Raw genomic sequence first — 20574 nt, forward strand, 5'->3', positions numbered from 1 at the left:
CCTGTGTCTCTTGAGTGATTTTGCAGCTCTTTGGAATACCCCTAAAGTAGCATGCTTGGTGATGTTGGTGATAAGACAGTTGCAACGGAATTCATGATCTCAGTTGTCCAGGAGAACATCTATTTGGGAAAACAGTTTTCATTATGGTGGCAGCCAGCCTCCACAATGGTCCCCAACAATCTCTGCCTCCTGGTATGCCTCTTTTGCCTCCTATTCATGCCCTGTGTACTCTCCCACATTGCATAGAACAGACGTGTATAACCAACGGGATGTTGCAGAAATGATAGTGTTTGACCTCCAGGGTAGGTCACAAAAGACATCAAGGCTTCCATCTCATTTTCTTAAATCACTCGATCTGGAGGAAGCTAGCCACCGTGTCACAAAGACACTCAAACAACCTTATAACGAGGTTTACATCATAAGGAACTAAGGCCTCCTACATGAGATAACTGCTTAAACACTAGGCTTGTGGGGAATTTGTTATGCAGCAATAGAAAACTAATGCAATTAACAATATAAAGATGACTTGCCAGGGTAGAAACACAGTATTTCGCCACCAAGTAAACACTCCAGACACAAATCTATTAGTAACAGAGAGCTCTATGTCTGCCCTATGTCTTCCCTATCCCGATTACAGTATCATCTGTTTTTTTAGCACTATAACAAAGTTCCTAAGTTTCTGCTCTAAACCTATAAAAATAAGCAGAAAGTTGAGTTGTGAGGACAAAGGTATTGATAGTGTTAAGTGCTAAAAATTAAAAAATAAAAAAAAACAGACACAGGATCAAGCTTGAGTTGTTCTTAGTCCAGTTGGTGTGTGAAAGCCTTCCAAAACATAATGTATTTGCAAGGAACATGAATCAGAAATGAATATTCTATTTGTACTTCAAAGGACATTTGATGCTTTATCTTAATTTTACCAGATAAAGCCAGTGCTGGACTCTCCTTTCATCTTATTCCATATAGCCAATTGAATAAAAAGCCAGGTACGTGTTCCATGGACAAGAATTCTTTACACTGAAGGAAGCATGTTTATTTTCCTTACCAAAGATGAAACTAGAAATTTTTAGGCTTACGAAAATTCTAAGAAGAACCTCCAAAAATCCCTAGGCTGAAGTTCAACCAAACACTTACTATTCCTCTTCATTAGTCCCACCTTGTCACTCCTGATTTGTTATTTCCTCTCTTAAGCCCCAACAGTGTTTGTGGCTCAAGTCTTCCAGACCCTAGGCCTTTCTTTCCCCAGAATCTATACCAGCAAGAATGTGGGAAAATATAAGAGGCATTTGAAGTTGCAGGGCCTGGCAAAACCTATTAAGGTTTCCCTGGCGGTGACATTTCCCCAAGATTCTATTCTGAGACTTTGATTCTTCTTTCTTTTTTACTTTTAACTTTTTAATTTTTTAATTTTTTTTTATTTCCATAGGTTTTTGAGGAACAGGTGGTATTCAGTTACATGACTGAGTTCTTTAGTGGTGATTTGTGAGATTTTGGTGCACCCATCACCCGAGCAGTGTACAGTGAATCTGATTTGTAGTATTCTATCCCTCACCCCCTCCCACCTTTTCCCCTGAGTCCCCAAAGTCTATTGTATCATTCTTATGCCTCTGCATCCTCATAGCTTAGCTCCCATGTATTAGTGAGAACATACAATGTATGGTTTTCCATTCCTGAGTTACTTCACTTAGAATAATGGTCTCCAGTCCCATCCAGTTTGTTGAGAATGTCATTAATTCATTCCTTTTTATCGCTGAGTAGTATTCCGTGTGTGTGTGTGTACACACTACACACACACACAACACAGTTTATCCACTCATTAATTGATGAGCATCTGGGCTGGTTCCACATTTTTGGATTTTGGATTTTGTGAACTGTGCTGCTATAAAACATGCATGTGCAAGTATCTTTTTCGTACAATAACTTATTTTCCTCTGGGTAGATACCCAGTAGTGTGATTATTGGATCAAATGGTAGTTCTCTTTTTAGTGATTCTTCTTTTTTAACACACCTTCCTATTGGTGTCTCAGGTCCGGTACTGGTCTTTCTTCCCATTCTACTCTAGTGGTTCTTAAACTTCTCAGGGCAAAAGACCCCTCTGAGAGTCATGAAACCTTTGAACTATTATTTCCAGAAAAAAAATGAATATAAAACTTAAAATTTTCATACAAACTGTAAAGGTGCAGTACTCACTGAAGCCCATATGTTTACTCTCTGAGAATCTAGCTTAAAAGCCTCAGCAACAGATGTTTTCCCTGGATGATCTTAACTATTATCCGAGCTTCAATCATCATCCAAGTCTATTATTTCCAGCCCAGGCACCTGTCCTAAATCCTACAACCCTATCTCCAATAATCCACTGGACATTTTAACTTCGAAGGGCCATTCCCACTTCACACTACAAAGTCTCCTCCTTTTTACGCTCTCTGTTCAATAAATGGGATCAACATCCATTCAACCACTCAAATCAAAAAACTGGGAGTCATCTGGACGTGTCTCTTTTCTTCATTCCCTATATACAACTACTACTAGCCAATTCTGTCTTCTCAAATCCACCCTCTTTTTTCAATCTTCACTTGCCACATTTATAGTAATAAACTATAAACTGTGCTTCCTGCCTCCAGGAAGGAAGATCACCTTCCTTCACCTGATTTGAAGATCTTGCTTATCAGTCTGAAACCTAAATTGTCATTTTATTTTAATTTATTTATTTTTAATTGACAAAAAACTCTGTATATTTATTGTGTACAACACGGTGTTTTTGAAACATGCATACATTATGGAATGGCTAGATGGAGCTAATTAATATATGCATTGCTTCACATACTTATTTTTTGTGCTGAAAACACTGAAAATCTAAACTATTATTTAGATGGTAATCATGTCCCTATTAACCCCAAAATAACTTTGACTGGATCCTCATTTGTTTTAGAATAAAATGAAAAGTCCTGGAGTGAGATTTCCCCACCCTGCTCTCAAAGTAACACTTAATATTGCCTTAACATGTTGCATGTTGTTTCTCTTCCCTACTACAACGTAAGATACTCTTAAAAGTCGCTTTTTAAAATCTTAAGTTACAAACAAAGGTACTCACTATAACTTGTGACACAATGCAGACAAAAATAAAAGAATAATTTTCCCCTCCCTACCCCACCCCACATTCAGGGCTGCGCATCAAGAATACAAGTGTCTAAAAGGCAGAGACTGTACTTTTTCATAAACATATCTTGTGTTTTGCACAGTGGCTGCACAATGCAGGCACCCAATAATTATTTTCTAATAAATTGTTTACAACTTATGGTACTGTGGGATCAAGGCAGATCGCCTCCATTTATTTTAAGCCCTTGCTATTCAAAATGCGGTCTGTGGGTCAGTAGTGCCAGCACCACGTGGGAGGTTCCATATTGAGAAAAGCAGAATGTCAGCCCCCACCTCAGGCCCACGGATTCACAAGGTCCCCAGGGGATCAAAAAGCACATTAAAGTTTAAGGAGCACTCCACTAAAGCACATTTCAGAGCAGCTACCCTGACTGACCAATGGTCATGCTACGTCAAGGATACTGATAGAAGCCATCTCCTGAAGACATAAGGCAGATGTTGTAAAAGGACACCTAAATACCAAATCAGTTTACACCAGTGGGTACTAAACATAATATTGTTGGTTTGTGTGCTAAGTCAAAGCACTGCATTCTCTGATAACTGTGTTTCAATGAAAAGATTTTCAGAGAAAGCCAGCTTGAATGTTACACAGAGTATGTGGCTCTGGTGGAGAGCACAGCCACTAAAAGCAGAGACTAACAACTTTTGTTTTTATCAGGAAATAGGTTTCTCTCCATTGAAACAACTGAAATTTAACTATCAAATCCTCAATAGTTTAATCAGGAGACACTTCAGAATAATTATTAATATATGTACTTTCTAATACTCAGGAAGCAAGGCAAAATGGAAAACATGGCACTCAAGAGTTTGTTTTTGAGCTCAGACACTGTGTTAACCTATATAATTCTTCATACTCATTACCGTAAGCATCCACATCTGTAAAACGTGGACAAGAATCCTTTCCTCATAAGGTTATTGTGAAGATTTAATGTAATGTACACACAATTCCTGGCATGTAGAAGGCACTTGATAAAGGGTGGCTATTCATAAATATAATTATTTTATTGAATATTCTCAGAATCTTCACTAGCTCCTTTAAAACCTGTGCCTAACCTCAGAGAACAGCTTTCCCTAATCTAATAAATCATCAAATTTTAACCTAGGCACCAACTCTATAAAGATTTTGATACCCACTTCCACTTTCCTCCCTTCCTCCCTTTTGTATGTTTCCTATACACTATAAACATTTCTGTTGTTGTAGCACTTAGTCTTTATTGTACTTCTTTTTTAACATCTTTCTCTTCTCTATATACTCCACTCTCTCAAATAAGGACAGACTGTTTCTTTGGGGAAACCGTGGCATCTAGCACAATTCATGACACATACCAAGTAGTTAATTCATAATTGAGGAATAAGTTATTGAATAAATATCAGATCCTCCAGAAACTTCCTTTGGGACTGATCAACGACTTCTATTGCTCTGTCTTTGGTGGGAAGTTATTTTCAAATTCTGTTTTTCTCCTGTGACAGCCTCTTTAAAAAGTCTCTGCCCTCTTCACTGCCCCCAGCTGCCCATGCACCTCACACGCATTCCACCTCCAACTCACACTCAGGGCTCCCTCTTTATTTCTCTTGTCCCTGTTGCTCCTTCCTTCCTACAGAATCTAAATTCTTCAATTGCAAGGGAGGAAGGGAGGTTGTCTTTGTCTCAGGTATAACATTCAGTACACCCAAGTCAGAAATAAAGCCAAGAGAGGAAACTTTCTGCAGAAGGTTCTTTTTACCTGGTTTTCCCACCACGGACACCTGATTCTTATTTGTAAGAAACATGAAATCTACCCAATTTACTTAGGCTTTCATTAAGGAAACATACAGATTTGGGGGGTGAGTTCCTGCTCTGTTTCTCTCTCTCTCTCTCCTGTCTCCCTTCTCCTCTCCTCTCCCCTCTCTCCATCTTTCCTCCTTCCTTTCTGCACCCTATTTGCTTGTTCAACTCATCCTAAAATGGATTTAATTACTTAATAGCCTGCATGATATTTCCTCATAAGGGGAAAAAAGATAGTGATTATAAACATTAAGAATGCAAAATTTAAACGGGAAAACAGAATCTTGCCTCATGGGTGGTCTTAGTTGCTCCTAAGGCACATGAAGGAAAAATGGGTTTCTAGAGGTTCCTTGCTCATTTCTAGAAACACCTGCAGGCCCTTGGGGAAGATCGTCTTTTAAAGTGCCTCATCAAAAGCTGTTTTCAGTCCAATTTTTTTTAATTCCTGTGTTTTAATTTACCTGTTTTCAAGCTGAATCTAATAAACTGCTGGTAATAGAAATATGAGGCAGTCCCAATTTGATCTTAATTCTCTAGAGATTTCTAGAAATGAAGTCAGGATCAGATGGACTTTAGTTCTTATTTTTTAAAGTCACATGAAACAAATTTTCTAAGATAATTTTACATCTGATTTAAAATGTTAAAATCTTTTATAATTCTAGGCATTTTTAGTTACTTCTCTGGACAAAATTTTAGAACTTTATAGCATATTTAAAATTTCTGTGATACCAATTTCACTTCCTTTAACTTATATTGATTTTTTTATTTGATGCCAGTTCTTACTTGGCAGAATCGCTACATCATTCCCAGTCAATTCTTCATTTTCAAATAGTCCTAGGATTATAGTAAGATTGTCAGATTTACTAAGAATGCAGAATGCCCAGTTAAATTAGAATCTCAGGTAAATGACAAATTATTTGTTAGTATAGTCCCTATAATATTTGGGACTTATTTATATTAAAGATTATTCAGGTGCTTGAAACAATAGAAACTTATTCTCTCAAAGTTTAGGAAGCCAGAAGTCTGAAATGAAGCCATCAGCAGGGCTATGCTTACTCCGAAGGCGCTAAGGGAGAATCCTTTCTTGCTTCTTCCAGCTTCTGGTGGTTCAGGCATTCCTGAGATGTGACTATAAAACCCTGATCTCTGCCTCTATCCTCACATGACATTCTCCTCTAAGGCTCAAATCTCCCTCTGCCTTTACAGGGACATTTGTCATTGGATTAGGACCCATGCAGTTAATCAGGATGATCTCATCTCGAGATTCTTAATTACATCTGCAAAGACTTTTCCTTCCAAATAAAGTAACATTCACAGGGTCTGGGTATTAGGACATGAACACAACTTTTAGGGACCACCATTCAGCCTACTACAGAGGAGAATGACTAAAACTTCAAAGGTCATCTGAGGTTGATAAATTCATGGCTTAGGTGTAACATGCAGTACAACCAAGTCAGAAGTAAAGCTAGTGGAGGCAAATCTGTGCAAGGTTCCTTTTACCTGGTTTTCCCACAATGGGCACCAGATTCTTATTGTAAGAAATATATAAAGTGTACCTAACTCATTTAGTCACTCACTCAATGGCAATCTTTTGAGTTCCTTTTATGTGCCAGAATCTGAGAACCAGGATAAGCCAAAGAAACTGCCCTCCTAAGGATTATTTTCTAATGAAAGGAGACAATTAAATAATCAATCAATAAACAAACAGGATTATTATATAATTTAATAAATGCTATGAAGAAAAAAATAAAGTAATGTAATAAAGAGTCACTGGGAATAAGACATGCTGCTTTACAAAGGGCAGTCAGGAAAGATTCTCAAAATATTTGACATTTGTGCTGAGTGCCAAGAAATGAGGGTGAGCCAGCCATGCAGAGACCCCAGCAAAAGCTTTACAGGATGAAGAATAGCAGGGATAAGGGCCTGAGGTGGGGAAACGATCAATGTGTTCTAGAAAAAGGTGGAGGCCAGAGAGGCCAGAACATAGTGACTGGTGGAAAGATGGTACAAGGATAGCACTGGGTAGACTAGAGCCAGGTCATTGCCAGGTCTTATGGCTCATGGTGCAGGCTATGGATTTTATTCTATGGAAATAGACACCAAAGGCCTTAAAGAAGAGTGATGATTTGGTTTCTATTCTTAAGAATTAGCGGCTACGGTATCAGAAATGACTTGGTGGGGCAAGAATGGAAGCATGCTGACCAATTAGGTCATTGTAGTAAACCAGGCAAGGATGAGGACGCTTTAGACTAGAGTGTTGTTAGGAATATGGAGAATAATGGAAATCATTTGGAAGTTGGATTGTTCAAACTCAGTTATAGATTATGTGCTGATGGTGAGGGAGGGGAGATGAAAAGCTGACGCCATCAATTTCAGGACATAAATCCTCCCAGCTATAAACTAGGTTGCCCAATCTTTCTTATAGTTAAGTATGATTGTGTAAGTTCTACACAAGCAGATGTAAATAGAAGTGACATGAACAACCTCTGGATCACCCCCATAGGAAGAAGCTTGTCCTTCATTCCCTCTTTCTCTCCTCCTGATGGCTGGGAAATGGGACACTAGTGGAGCTGCTTGAGATCTAAAGAAAGAAGTCACATGTTGATGATGGCAAAGCTGTCCCAGTATCCAGGATCCTTAGATGGTCTCACTGAGCAGGACATGCCACCTGCCCTGGACTGCTCACCTACCTTGCTCTCTGTTACATAAGAAATAAAATTCTATCTCATTTAAACCCCCCTCTTTTGGCAACGGGGTTTGTTGCAGTAGCCCAGTTTATATCCTAACTAATACTCTCAGAAATGACTTCAAGCATCCCAAATTCTCTTTTTCTCTCTAACCTCAATGTTCCGTTCTTACATTTTCATTTTATTTCCTGTGTCCTGCCAAGATATGAGTTCTGCTTTCTGTGATAATGAGGCCAGAGACTGTGGTCAAAATGAAAGCCACGCTGGATAGAAAGAGCTCTTCCTCTGTTTGTCCATCCATCTGCCGCACGCCTGACCATCCATTTCACCCTCTGCCCGGGCCTAACCTGTTCTTTGAGACAGCCCTCACTGTGTCGCCTAGGCTGGAGTGCAGTGGTGCGATCTCAGCTCACTGCAAGCTCCGCCTCCCAGGTTCACGCCATTCTCCTGCCTCAGCCTCCCGAGTAGCTGGGACTACAGGCGCCCGCCACCACGCCCGGCTAATTTTTTTTTGTATTTTTAGTAGAGATGGGGTTTCACCGTGTTAGCCAAGATGGTCTCGATCTCCTGACCTCGTGATCCGCCCTCCACGGCCTCCCAAAGTGCTGGGATTACAGGCATGAGCCACCGCGCCCGACCTGTTCAAAAATTTTAATATGAAATGTTGTATTGATTACACAGGGACTCAACACTCAAGTTAAGACGTGTAAATTCTAACACTGGTCTTTTAACACTGGTCTAGGAATTCAGTAAAGAGCTTGGATCTCAGGACTTAAAACATTAATTGTAGAAAAATAAATTAACATTCAGTGAGAAAATAATTACATAGATTGTTTAATTGCATAGTATTTTTCTTTATTTTTAGCAAAAACTCTAATATGAAATGAATCCTTTTGGTTGACTTTAGTTGTATTCAGAGTATACACAATTTATAATTACTTTTCTACATCTAGGAATTTATTTTATTGAAAGTAAGTTCACACACACACAGATCTCCTCTGTTGCTATCCTTGGGGGTTGGGAACAACACAAATGATAAGAATTATCCCCTCATAAACAAGGAAAGTCACAATACTTAAGGTGCACTAAGGTGGATTTTAAGTCTGTATTTTGGATTAAATAGATAATGTTCTGTCAAATGTTAGCAATAATTAAATATGTTAAACTAATAAACAGAAAGATGTTTTAATTATGCCATTTTATAACTAAAATTGAACCCTTAAATGTCTTGTTCAAGTGGAATGTCTCTCAAAGAACAGTACCATATCTAATCAACATTTATAAAATATTACTTAGCACTGAAACTTTAAAGTTGAAAAGAAACTTTGTACATTTCACTTAATCTTCACAATAATAGTAAAAGGTATTACCAATAAACTTTTGTAAGTTAACACCTTTATGAGATTATGTAAATTGCCCAAGTTCATTCACCTAGCAGATGACTGGGCTTATACCAAGGTTTTTGTTTTTGTTTTTGTTTTTTGAGACAGAGTCTCACCCAGGCTGGAGTGTAGTGGTACAATCCAGCTCACTGCAACCTTGGTCTCCCAGGTTAAAGCAATTCTCCTGCCTCAGCCTCCCAAGTAGCTTACAGGTGTCCGTCACCATGCCTGGCTTTTTTTTTTTTTTGGTAGAGATGGGGTTTCACCATGTTGGCCAGGCTGGCCCCAAACTCCTGACCTCAAGTGATCTACACGCCTCGGCCTCCCAAAGTGCTGGGATTACAGGCATCAGGTACCATGTTCAGCCCAAGATCTACTTCTACCTTCAGTGCTCTTTACACTCAATAGCTGCTGGGAGTATATAAAGAACTAAAACCTAACAAACTAGCTTGCTCGTGCTAGATGTGTCACTCTCCATAATTTTTCATTAAAGTAGGAAATGCTATGCAGGAACTGACTGTATTTTTTCTTTCTTACAACTTTCTTAAATTATATATTATATATTTTAAGGGATTATATATTAAGGAATTAAGATATGTATAAATAGAAAAAATAATATATTCTGAAAATAACCACAATATTTCTCGCCCGCCCACTTTTCCCACTCAGAACCATTCTGCCACCAAAATCCTGAGGGTTATGAAATTAATGGACATGTCCTTTCTTCCCATTTCTCTACCCCACGTCTCCCATTAAACAGTCTCCCTGTCTATATTATTTTGTCCCTTGGCTCCTTCCTGTTCTCCCAGACCAATAATCCCAGTGCGGCTCCTTTTTCTTTTCAACTCAGCCTGGGCATCATAGTTCATTGGTTGTCACATTGGTTGTTCTCAACCGCCTGACCCTCAATAGTTCTCATCGTGCTGTTTCCCATGGTCTATTCTTTCTGTCCCTACTTCCAGAGAACTTGTATTCTCACAAATGTTACAGAGCCATGGTAATTTGTTCACCATAATAAAGTCACAGAATCTAGTCTTAACTGGCTTCACAGGCCTCTCGTTCGGCTTATTCAATAAACAGCAGGCATTTGTTGAGCACTTTCAAAATGCCAACTATTGCACTATGATTTTAGGATATAAAATGAATAAGACAGACTCCCTTTTCTGGAAGAAATCACAGTCTCAGGTACCCACTTAAATGTTCTTTGGAAACCTCTACTTTTAAGCCCATTCCTTACTTTCATCACATATGTTAGTCTCCCATTTAACCAAAAGATTGATATGACTAGCCTGAGCATCTTCAAAATCCTTCCACTCCCTCCTGAACCTCTGCATGAGTCAGGATTCCCCACAGAAACAGAAGCAATAGGACATGTATATATGGGTAGACTCAGGGTCTACTACGTTGAATGTTGATTCATCTTTAAAAGTACCTTCACAACAAAATCCAGACTGGTGTTTCACCGAACAACTGAACACCATGGCCATTAAAATCTCTATCTTCATACTTCTTTCTTCATTGTAGTCTCTCAAAAGATGTTCTGCTTTTTTGCTAATGTGAGCTCTTGATCTCCCCTCTTGTATGTGTGTGTGTGTATGTGTATATGTATATATAAAGTATGTATGTATATATGTATATATAAAGTGTGTGTGTGCGTGTGTGTGTGGAGAGAGAGAGAGAGAGAGAGAGATTTATTTTAAGGAATTGGCTCAAGCAATTGTGGGGCTAGCAAGTTCAAAATTTGCAGGGCAGGCCGGAGACTCAGGGAAGAGCTGATGTTGCAGCCTCAAATCCAGAGGCAGTCTAGAAATAGAATTCCTTCTATTCCTTCTTTCTCAGGGGACCTCAGTCTACACTCTTAAAGCCTTCAACTGATTGGATGAGGCCCACCCCCCTTAAGTCATCTGCTTTACACAGAGTCTACTGCTTTGAATGTTGATTCAGTTTTAAAAGTACCTTCACAGCAAAATCCAGACTGGTGTTTCACCAAACAACTGAACACCATTGCCATCAAAATCTCTATCTTCATACTTCTTTCCTCATTGTAGTCTCTCAAAAGACGTTCCGCTTCCTTGCTAATGTGAGCTCTTGATCTCGCCTCTTGTATCTGTTCCAAGAGTTTTTTCACAACGATGCTTTCTCTTCTGTATCATCAGTTTCTCGATTTTCACTCACTTCTCCCTCTAGGTAAATATGTTCAAGTCCTAGCTTCAAACAATTTTTCCTCATTCTAATACACTCTGTAGCTACTACCCTTTGGTCTCTTTCACTTCATTACCACATTTCTTGCAAGATTAGTTTTCTGCATTTGTTGCTTCCATTTATCACCCATTTACTCTTCCTTACTTTGCTCTCTGGCTTTGGTTGCCATTGCTTTATGAACTTACTACTTTTTCCAGTTTGGCTCTTCTCAACCCATTCTTATAGAAATGTCCCACAGTCTGATTCTTCACCTCCACCTCTCTAATTCTTTTTTACCACAAGGTCAATCAAGGGCAGAAGCTGCAATTAGGGGACTTGAAGCATGGAAAGGAGAAGCAAAGGAAAAGGGTAAATTACTCACAACTTGAAACCCAACAAAGCTTGAAAATACTGCAATAAATAATACCATTTGTGTGGTTAAATCAAAGGAAAATCTGATGTGAGAAAGCCCTGTACTAGCATACTTGAGTTCTTACATAGGAACTGTAACTTAAGTTAGTAGGTAAGCGAACTGAAAACCTAACTCTGTAACAATAGCTGAGTCTCAGCCAATCATAGCAGCTGAGCTTCAGCCACTCATAGGCTGCTAACTGTTCAGACCATGTTCAAACAAGGCAAACACTGAGCTGTAAGCAACCCAGTTGTTTCCATACTTCACCTTCCTTTCCTGTGTGCCACTTTCCTTCTTCTGTCCATAAATCCTCTCCAGTCATGTGGCAGTCCGAGTTATTGAATCTGTTCTGATTCTGAGGGCTGGGCAATTGGTAAATTGGTTCTTTTTTTCCCCTCAATTAAACTCTGTTAAATTTAATTTGTCTAAAGTTTTTCTTTTAATAATACTAAATAATACTTGTCTCAGGAAGGGAAGCAATCTTTCAATCACCGAGTTAATCTTTCAAAGAGATCGCAGAATATAAATTTTGCATAATTACTTACAAATTGTAGCTTTGACTACAAGTCGAGGGTCTTTGCTCATGAGGTTTTTCCAAAGCCTAATTATAGATGATTGATTACTAGCTGACCATCTGTGTCCAATAATGGGAAGGTTTGGTCCAGACTAAGAAAAATCTCCCCAGAAATACAAATTTTAGAAATTGTTGTAATTAATTTATAGTCATCCTAACAGTAACAAAAATACATGAACAAGAATATCTCAGAGGATAGTCATATTGCTATAGATACCTATAGAGGTAGACATAAAAAGAAAAGAGCTATTGCTTCTCCTGAAACACATGACACGACAAATGTTAAGGAAAAGACTAGCTTGCATAGAAAGATTCAAGAGTTGCTGAAATCCCCAGATACATAGTATTAATTCTTCTCTCAGTTCTGAATTTGTATGATAATCAGAATGAGAAAAAGCTCATTCCCAAGTTGTTTTAGAAAGGGGAACTATTAAATGAGAAAACCTGATAGTGGGAAATAAGTGTCCCTTAAACTAACATACACCCAAATTAGTTGCGGAAGTAAGGCAAAGGGATATTTATGAATGCTTTGGCAAAAAGAAACCATTTTGCTCAACCCCTTCTGTTTCGGGGGAAGTGGCTGGAAATAGCTAAATCTTTGCAAATGAATAATTTATGAAAGCTCCAGTACCCTTTGAATAACATAATTTAAACTGAAGCCATTACAGCATAAAAGGAAAAAGAAGAACTCGCTTCAAATTCTTCTAATTTCAACATGAATTAACACATAGTTTTGATTTAAGATAATCTAATAATCATTTTTGTTTCATTGTACTACTCTCAGATAATTCCCTGCTTATGTAGTCAAAGTACTACCTAAAAATTAGAGTTCAAAGTCTCTTAGACTGAACAAATTCATCTCACTGAAGACCTGGTTTAAGTCCATTTTAAAAATAAATTGTATCATAGATTGGTACATTTTAAAAATACATACTGATTATAGATCAAAAGAGAAGACTTATGTACAAACAAGAATGGAAGCTGACCAACCATGTAAAAATCCAAGTCGATTATCATTTTTACTTATTGTGTGAAAAAAGGACTTATTTTATATCCCTGGCGTTCTTTTTTAAAGCTTATCTTCTAGTCAACATTTTGAAGTTACATAAATACAACATTATCATTAATTCCATATTTTCCTTAACAAGGCTATGTCTAAGAAATGAATAGAACAAATCTAGACTAAAGTAGCCTTTCCATCCTCTAATAAATAAAATCATGCCAAATATAATACAGCAATCAGTTAGCTGGTTAGTGCTTTGACAGTTCTCTTCCTAAATGCATTTAAAGATCTCATTCTTAACACCTCACCCACTTCACATGAGTTTAAGCAGTTTTTTTTTAATCAATGCTATCTCTATCCCTTGAGCATACTTATATTACTATACTTAAAATACTGTATAAAATTCAATTTGTTTACATGTATTTTTACCTTACTAGATTACATTCCTTAAGGTGCAGATTGTTGTATTCATCTTTTTATCCCCAGTACCTTGAAAATGGAACACTTTAAATCATTTACAAATCGAAGGGCTAGTCCTATATTTTTAGGAAAATAGAGAAGGTGGTAAAAGAAATGAACACTGGAATAAAGTTCCTAAAGGAGGTAGAGGGGTAGAGGAAGCCCGTATATATGTGAATAATAAAATCATTTCTAGACCATTTTCTAATTGCGGATTGGTGGGATGTTGGATCTTTTGTTGTGTGCTGCTTTTATTTTTTTTATATGCTCCTCTCACAAGGTTGTGAGTGCTGGATTTCCTAAGACTAAAAACACATTCATCCTCCAAACTTCTATACTCAGTTTCTAAACTCTTCATTCTTTCCATCATATTGGGAATGCAGCCAGGCTCTGCCCCAGCTCCATTCCACTTAATTGGGCCACACTCCATGCACACAGTTACATGTCAATGTTAATTAGCAATAAACAATCCATAACTTACAACCAAGTTATTTTAGCAGGGGTTTCCTCAAAGATCCCAAATAACTACAAACTGGCTCCTTTGACCCACCACAAGACTGTCTTCTCTTCTCTATTCTGATTTTTTAGCAGCACGCCAACCAGACAGAATAGGAAATACATGCTGGAAAGGAAGAAGAAACCTATTTTAAAGCTAAGCTTCTAGTCCAGGCCTCTACTACAAAATTCTATTTGGACCTCACACCAACCTGGCACTATCCCTTTTTGCATCTGTAGGTAAAAATGACAAAGGTGAGGCCCTTACAATGAAGGAGAAGAAAAGCTTGAGACAGACCTCCATTCCACTAGAATTCAGACATAGAAGCTCTTAAGTGAAAGAATCTGGAAATAAAAACCTTGGCCTATTATATACCCTAAGAATGTAATCTCACCAGCCCACACTGCCTCTCTAAAGGCTTGATTTAGTCTGCTTTCTACTTCCACACCTTCTAATTGTGGAATTTCCTTTCATTTTAACTCTCCTCCGGGCCAAACTCTGATTAAACTAACACATATGGTTTCTAGGATTTTGAAACTGAGCTCCCCCAGCAAGAATCTACTTACAGAGTAAACCAGTCAGCCCTCTTCACTTTTCCCTGCTCGAAATAGATAGGGCAGTGCTCCGGTAGGCAATTAATTGACCCAGACTCCCTTGCATTTTCTCTTCTATGTGAAGACAAGACAAAAATTCTCCTCTGGCAACTGCAGGCCGGATACCAATTTACCACTAGCTCAGCACATTCCAAGTTAATGTACTTAGCTTTTTAGAGTCCAGCACAATGTTAACATACTATTTACATCTCAAAGATAACCTTACTTTTGTAAAACTTAATTGAAACTCTCACTTTTTAAAAGAAAAAGCATTGATTGCTCCTTAAGTAAGATTTATGGAACATAGCCTTTTCAAGTTGACACTCTAATGTCTCAGAGAAATGGCAGCTGGCAGGAAGACGCAGTAATAGGAAGACTGGCACGTCCATCCTAATAACAAAACCACTCACACTGGCGCTGGATTGCTTTTCTAGTCACTTGAACATACAGGCTTTTCCCCACCTCTGCCTTTGCTCCATAAGCTTAGAGCTCAAAAAACTATGTGTCTTTTGCTTCCTTCCTTATCTCTATGTCAACTGATAGTTTTAGCAAGTCTAAAACATTTTCATATTCAACAAAAACAGCAAGGATATTTTAGCTATCTTTTGAACTTTTGTGAATACACATCTCTACATATTCATTGATATGTCTATACTTACGATATTTTATTGAGCACCTACTAGTATATGCCAGGCACTGTTCTAGGAAGAGGACAGGTAATCAGACAGACAAAGTCCTTGCTTTCAGCTCTCATGGAGCTTCTGTTCTAGAAAAGAAGTTTATGTGGTTATTTTATATAGTTTAAGTTCTACAAAGAAAATAAATTAGGGAATGTAATGAAGCATGATTGGGGACTCCTTTGGAGACTGGAGCTGATTTCTGAATGACAAGATGACCTGGCAATGACAAGATAGGGAGCAGAGCATTCTAAACAAAGGATATAGTAAGTTCCACAGGCCCTGGATTTAGATGTGACTTTGGCCTGGTTGATGAATGGGAGGAAGGTCATTGTGCCTGGAGTTTAGTAAGAAAGGTAGAATGAGATGAAGTAGAAGAGAAGGCAGAAACCAGAATATGGAACTCTTTAAGGCCATAGTAAAGAGTTTGTATTTTATTCTAATTCTAGAGGGAAGGCACTCTACAGTGGTTTATAATTTTTAAGTAACACTTTAACTGCTGTGTGGAGAATAGATGGTAGAATGGCAAGACTAAAAACAGAGAGACCACTTAGAGGTCACTGCAGAGGTCTACGTGAGAGACAGTAGTAGCTTGTCCAAGTGGAAAATGAAAAGATGAAAAAAAAGTAGATAGGTTAAACAACTTTTTTGGAGGTAGAGCTGTCTAAACTTGTAGGATTATATACAGGTAGAGTAACTACTTACATTTTTACTTGAGATGTCTATGACATATATCTGACTAAGAATGGACTTGGTTTGAAAAATAAGGAGGAACATTACGGACATGTGAGATTCCTGCTAGACATTCAAGTGGAAAGGTCAAGCAGGCAGTTGGACATACAGGTGTGGATCTCCAAATGGTGGGGAGAAATTTCTGCAAAGTCAAGACAGGGCACAATTTCACTGCAGAAAAATATCTGCCTAAGATGACTCATTTATCCATTTGTTTAGCTAACATCTAACAACCACTGTGTACCTGACACTGCTCTAACTAATGGAATATAGATTTATAAGATGCGTATTTTTCCTCACAAAAGTTACCATCCAAAGGGAGGACACAAATAACAAACAAGCAAACAAAAAACACATATATGCCAGATGGTTATGAACATCATGATAAAAACAAATCATGGTGGAAACGCACATGCACTTGATAATGACTTATAAGCATGTTCCTTTCATGTGAATGTACTTTAATTTTGGCAGACATAGTTACAGGGAGTGGAAATAGGACAATGTTTTGGTGATAAAAGAATTGGCAATCTGTTCAGCTCTGTCTGGTGCAGACTTTCAGGTGAAACACAGATACTCAAAATTCAGAAAGAACTCATAAATGCATTTACAAGTAGAAGAGGTAAAAAGGAAAAAAAGACATTCTGTAACAGTCTAAATTCAGCCTCACAAGATTATCAGAGCTCTTTTTCAAGTAAGACTTTATGGCACACCCTCCCTCCCCATCTCTGCAGTTCTTTTTATGTCTTCAGACAAAAAAACTAAAACAATAAAACATTTTTATCTGCTTTTATAACCTGATTCTGTGTGAAAATACCCAGGGGGAATTTCCATTCTTTTTTGCCTTAAAATTCACTGGTATTACTTCTCTCTAGTTTACTTCCCTCTCCCCTTGATGTTCACTTTCCTTCTCTGTGACTAGTAGTATCAAGTTATCTCTATCCCTGAGAGAGGGACAAAGGTCAGTGCTAAAATAGTTGAGTCTGTGAGTGAGAGAAGTCATAAAAGGTCTCAAATCAACCTTGGCAGCTGTTTTTCCAAAGTCAAAGAAGAAAGTAAGAGGAAAACCAATAATCTGGAAGTTGATACAAATCTGATCCTAACATTTCATCTACCTCAGGAAGAACTGTATAGTTGAATATTGGAACACTGGGACTCTGAAATCCCATTTTTACTATAAGCTTAAAATAGAAAAGTAATATTCTGAAAGATATAACAAAAAAGCTGTGAGATTCCTATTTGATTTATATGATAATGCTTTTATAAAAAATAGAAAATTTCAATATCAAAAAGGACTAATAAATGATGATCCCCTTCCAAAGTTAAGTTGCAAACAACCATTACCTTAGTGCCATATACTTGATAAAATTAATTCAAAAATTAAACTTCTCTGACCTTACTAATCTTCTACAAATCTCCCACTTGATAAAATACTGGCCAAAAAAAAAAAATTACTGGTCTAACTATAGTACCAATTAGAGCTTAACTCTCAAACCAAAGTCATTGAAATTTACCTTCCTGGTCAAAAATTTAATTAGAATATATTGAAACAGTTCCTATTCCAATTCCCAGTACTAAACCTTCTCCTATAAAACTGTAATGTGACAGACACATCTCCTTTTTGGCACAGGGGTTTTTTTGTTTTGTTTTGTTTTGTTTTTTGAGACAGAGTCTCGCTCCGTCACCCAGGCTGGAATGCAGTGGCGCGATCTCGGCTCACTGCAAGCTCCATCTCCCAGGTTCACGCCATTCTCCTGCCTCAGCCTCCCAAGTAGCTGGGATTACAGGTGCCCGCCACCATGCCTGGCTAATTTTTTTTGTGTGTGTGTATGTGTTTTTACTAGAAAGGGGTTTCCCTGTGTTAGCCAGGATGGTCTTGATCTCCTGACCTCGTGATCTGCCCACCTTGGCCTCCCAAAGTGCTGGTTATACAGACATGAGCCACCACGCCCGGCCGGCACAGGTTTTCCATAGCCTAATCCAAATTAGTGACATGGATTTTAAAAACTGAAATCATATTTCAATCATTGTAATGGAAACTTGAAACTTGATTGGAAATGGAGTGATAATGAAGGAGTATATAAAGGAATTAAATAAAACTCTAATGTCCCACTTAAAAATAAAATAAAATTGTAAAGTAAAATCTACACTTAAGGGTATGTATTGGTATTTTCATTTTAAAGTTTATATTTACTTAAAAAGTCAAGAAGATATATTTTCCACAAGATCTTTTGCAAATTTCCTCCATTTTCCCACTATCCCCAGACACAACCAGAACTAAGACATTTTCTGTTGACTAAATATTTGTCCTGTGGCAAACCTCTCTGCATTCACCATTTTTCAGCTGTAACTACTGAGATAATATTTTTTTATATTTACTTCTGGCTCAGTATACCAGTATTGAAATAACACTGAAGCATTGCTCTCAGAAGACATGTATTAATCAAATGTTGCTGTAGGAATATGGAATCGAATGCATGCTTAATTGACAACAAAGTAAAGAGAAGTTGACAGTAGTTTTGAAGGACTATTAATCTGTCCCTTTCTAATATTAATGTACTTAAAAACCAAAATGTTCAATAATCAACTGACACTAATAAGTGAGATTAGAAAATCATCATGTTTCTGCATTTACTTTCCTTTCATTGAAAAGGCATGAAATTCTGTAAAGTGAAGCTGAGCTTTTAAATCTACCTATGGTGACTTCAATGGAATTATCTATCTATTAATATCATTTCTGGATTGTTTACCTTAGTTAATTCTATTTCAAATTATATGACTTCAAAATGAAACTTCGTTTTTCCTGAAGAAAAAAAAAAAACTCATAACAATTAGAAAAAAAAAATCTTTTAAAATCCTATCATTTGTAGCAAGGGTTACAAACAATGAACAATATAGCTCAGCAGGTATCTAAGGGAAGAGGATTCCAGGCAATGGGACGAGCCAGCCCAAAGGCCCTTGGAGTGAGCCTACCTTAGTACAGATGAAGCCAGCAGTGACTTTGGAGTAAAGATTGGAAAGTTCCGACCAACTTTTAGATCATTCTGCCTACTCAGTAGAGGAGCAAAATTACTCTTGGAAATCATCATAATTTAGATGAACACTTGCTCTGTATTTTCTACTGAGGCCATACCAAAATCTAAATAATCTTAGATAATCATTATTAAATAATTCTCATTATCTTTTTCAATATATTAGGTTGGTGCAAAAGTAAGTGTGGTTTTGCCATTATTTTGCACCAACCTAATAGTAATATAAGCAGAATAGTCTGTATTTAATAGTGTAATCTTACTTACATGTCATTTGCAATTCATAATTGTCTAAAAGTTATCGTGCTATCACTGCTTTCACCAACGGTAGGGTCAATGTTGATTGAAGAGGAAAGTTGGTGCGTTTACATTTTATTAACTCAACAAATACGTATCAAATATGCCACTATGTGTCATGCAGCGTGGGAAGCATGAGAGATACATACGTGACAAACAAGATACTGTGGCCGGGCGCGGTGGCTCTCGCCTGTAATTCCAGCACTTTGGGAGGCCGAGGCGGGTGGATCACGAGGTCAGGAGATCGAGACCATTCTGGCTAATACAGTGAAACCCCGTCTCTACTAAAAGTACAAAAAATTATCCGGGCGTGATGGCGGGCGCTTGTAGTCCCAGCTACTCGAGGCGGGGCTGAGGCAGGAGAATGGCGGGAACCCGGGAGGCGGAGCTTGCAGTGAGCTGAGATCGCGCCACTGCACCCCAGCCTGGGCGACAGAGCTAGACTTTGTCTCAAAAAAAAAAAAAAAAAGATTGTCCCTGCTTTCACAAAACATATAATCTCATGATAGGAATTACAGTAAAGCACCTTGTAGAAAAAAGATGTTTTGCTCACTTTTTTATAAAAGAGGTTAATGTTTGAATCTTCTGGTTAAGAAACAAATTGTCAGAGGCTTTTCAGGCACTTAGCAATATCGTGCCAATATTCACACAATCATTTCTTCTTCAGCTATATAGATAAGAAGAGAAAGGTCTCAGGTAGCCAGCTTGAGTTACATAAGAAAATCTCATTATTTTTCATTACACCCAATTTTATTCTTTTCTCCAAAATTATAATACCTAGCATCATCAGCCATGTTTTTTTTACCAAAGTTCACACCAAATAATTTTTGACTGGATGCAAAATCAAACCCAATCATAAATAATGAAAAATTACCATTATCAACAACATGCAAAAAAAATTGTTTAAAGTTCTGAAGGCAATTTCTATAAAGAAGTCTCTAAAACATTTTAAGTAAAGGTGGAAATACCAGAGTTCTTTCTTTACAGTGAATATAATACTTTTAATACAAAATCCATATTTACAAAAAAAAAAAAAAAAAACCTACCTCTCATCGGAAGCACCTTCTATGTACTTCTACGTAGCTTATTGACAGTTTATAACGGGACACCTGCCAGGCAAGGACTTAAACA

At 37.7% G+C, this 20574-nt stretch overlaps 1 long non-coding RNA gene across 1 annotated transcript in view; it reads right to left on the reverse strand.

Moving 5' to 3' along the window:
• The window catches only part of LOC110741622, a 49613-nt gene extending 29910 nt beyond the window's left edge, over positions 1-19703 (reverse strand). The window contains exons 1-2 of the long non-coding RNA XR_002518138.2: positions 19414-19703; positions 2-119 (exon numbers count right to left, since the gene is read on the reverse strand). This is a non-coding gene — a long non-coding RNA (uncharacterized LOC110741622). The remainder of the gene's footprint in view (position 1; positions 120-19413) is intronic.
• Positions 19704-20574: the final 871 nt, after the last annotated feature.

Source organism: Papio anubis, chromosome 1 (genome assembly GCF_008728515.1).
Source record: "Papio anubis isolate 15944 chromosome 1, Panubis1.0, whole genome shotgun sequence".
Classification (NCBI taxonomy): domain Eukaryota; kingdom Metazoa; phylum Chordata; class Mammalia; order Primates; family Cercopithecidae; genus Papio; species Papio anubis.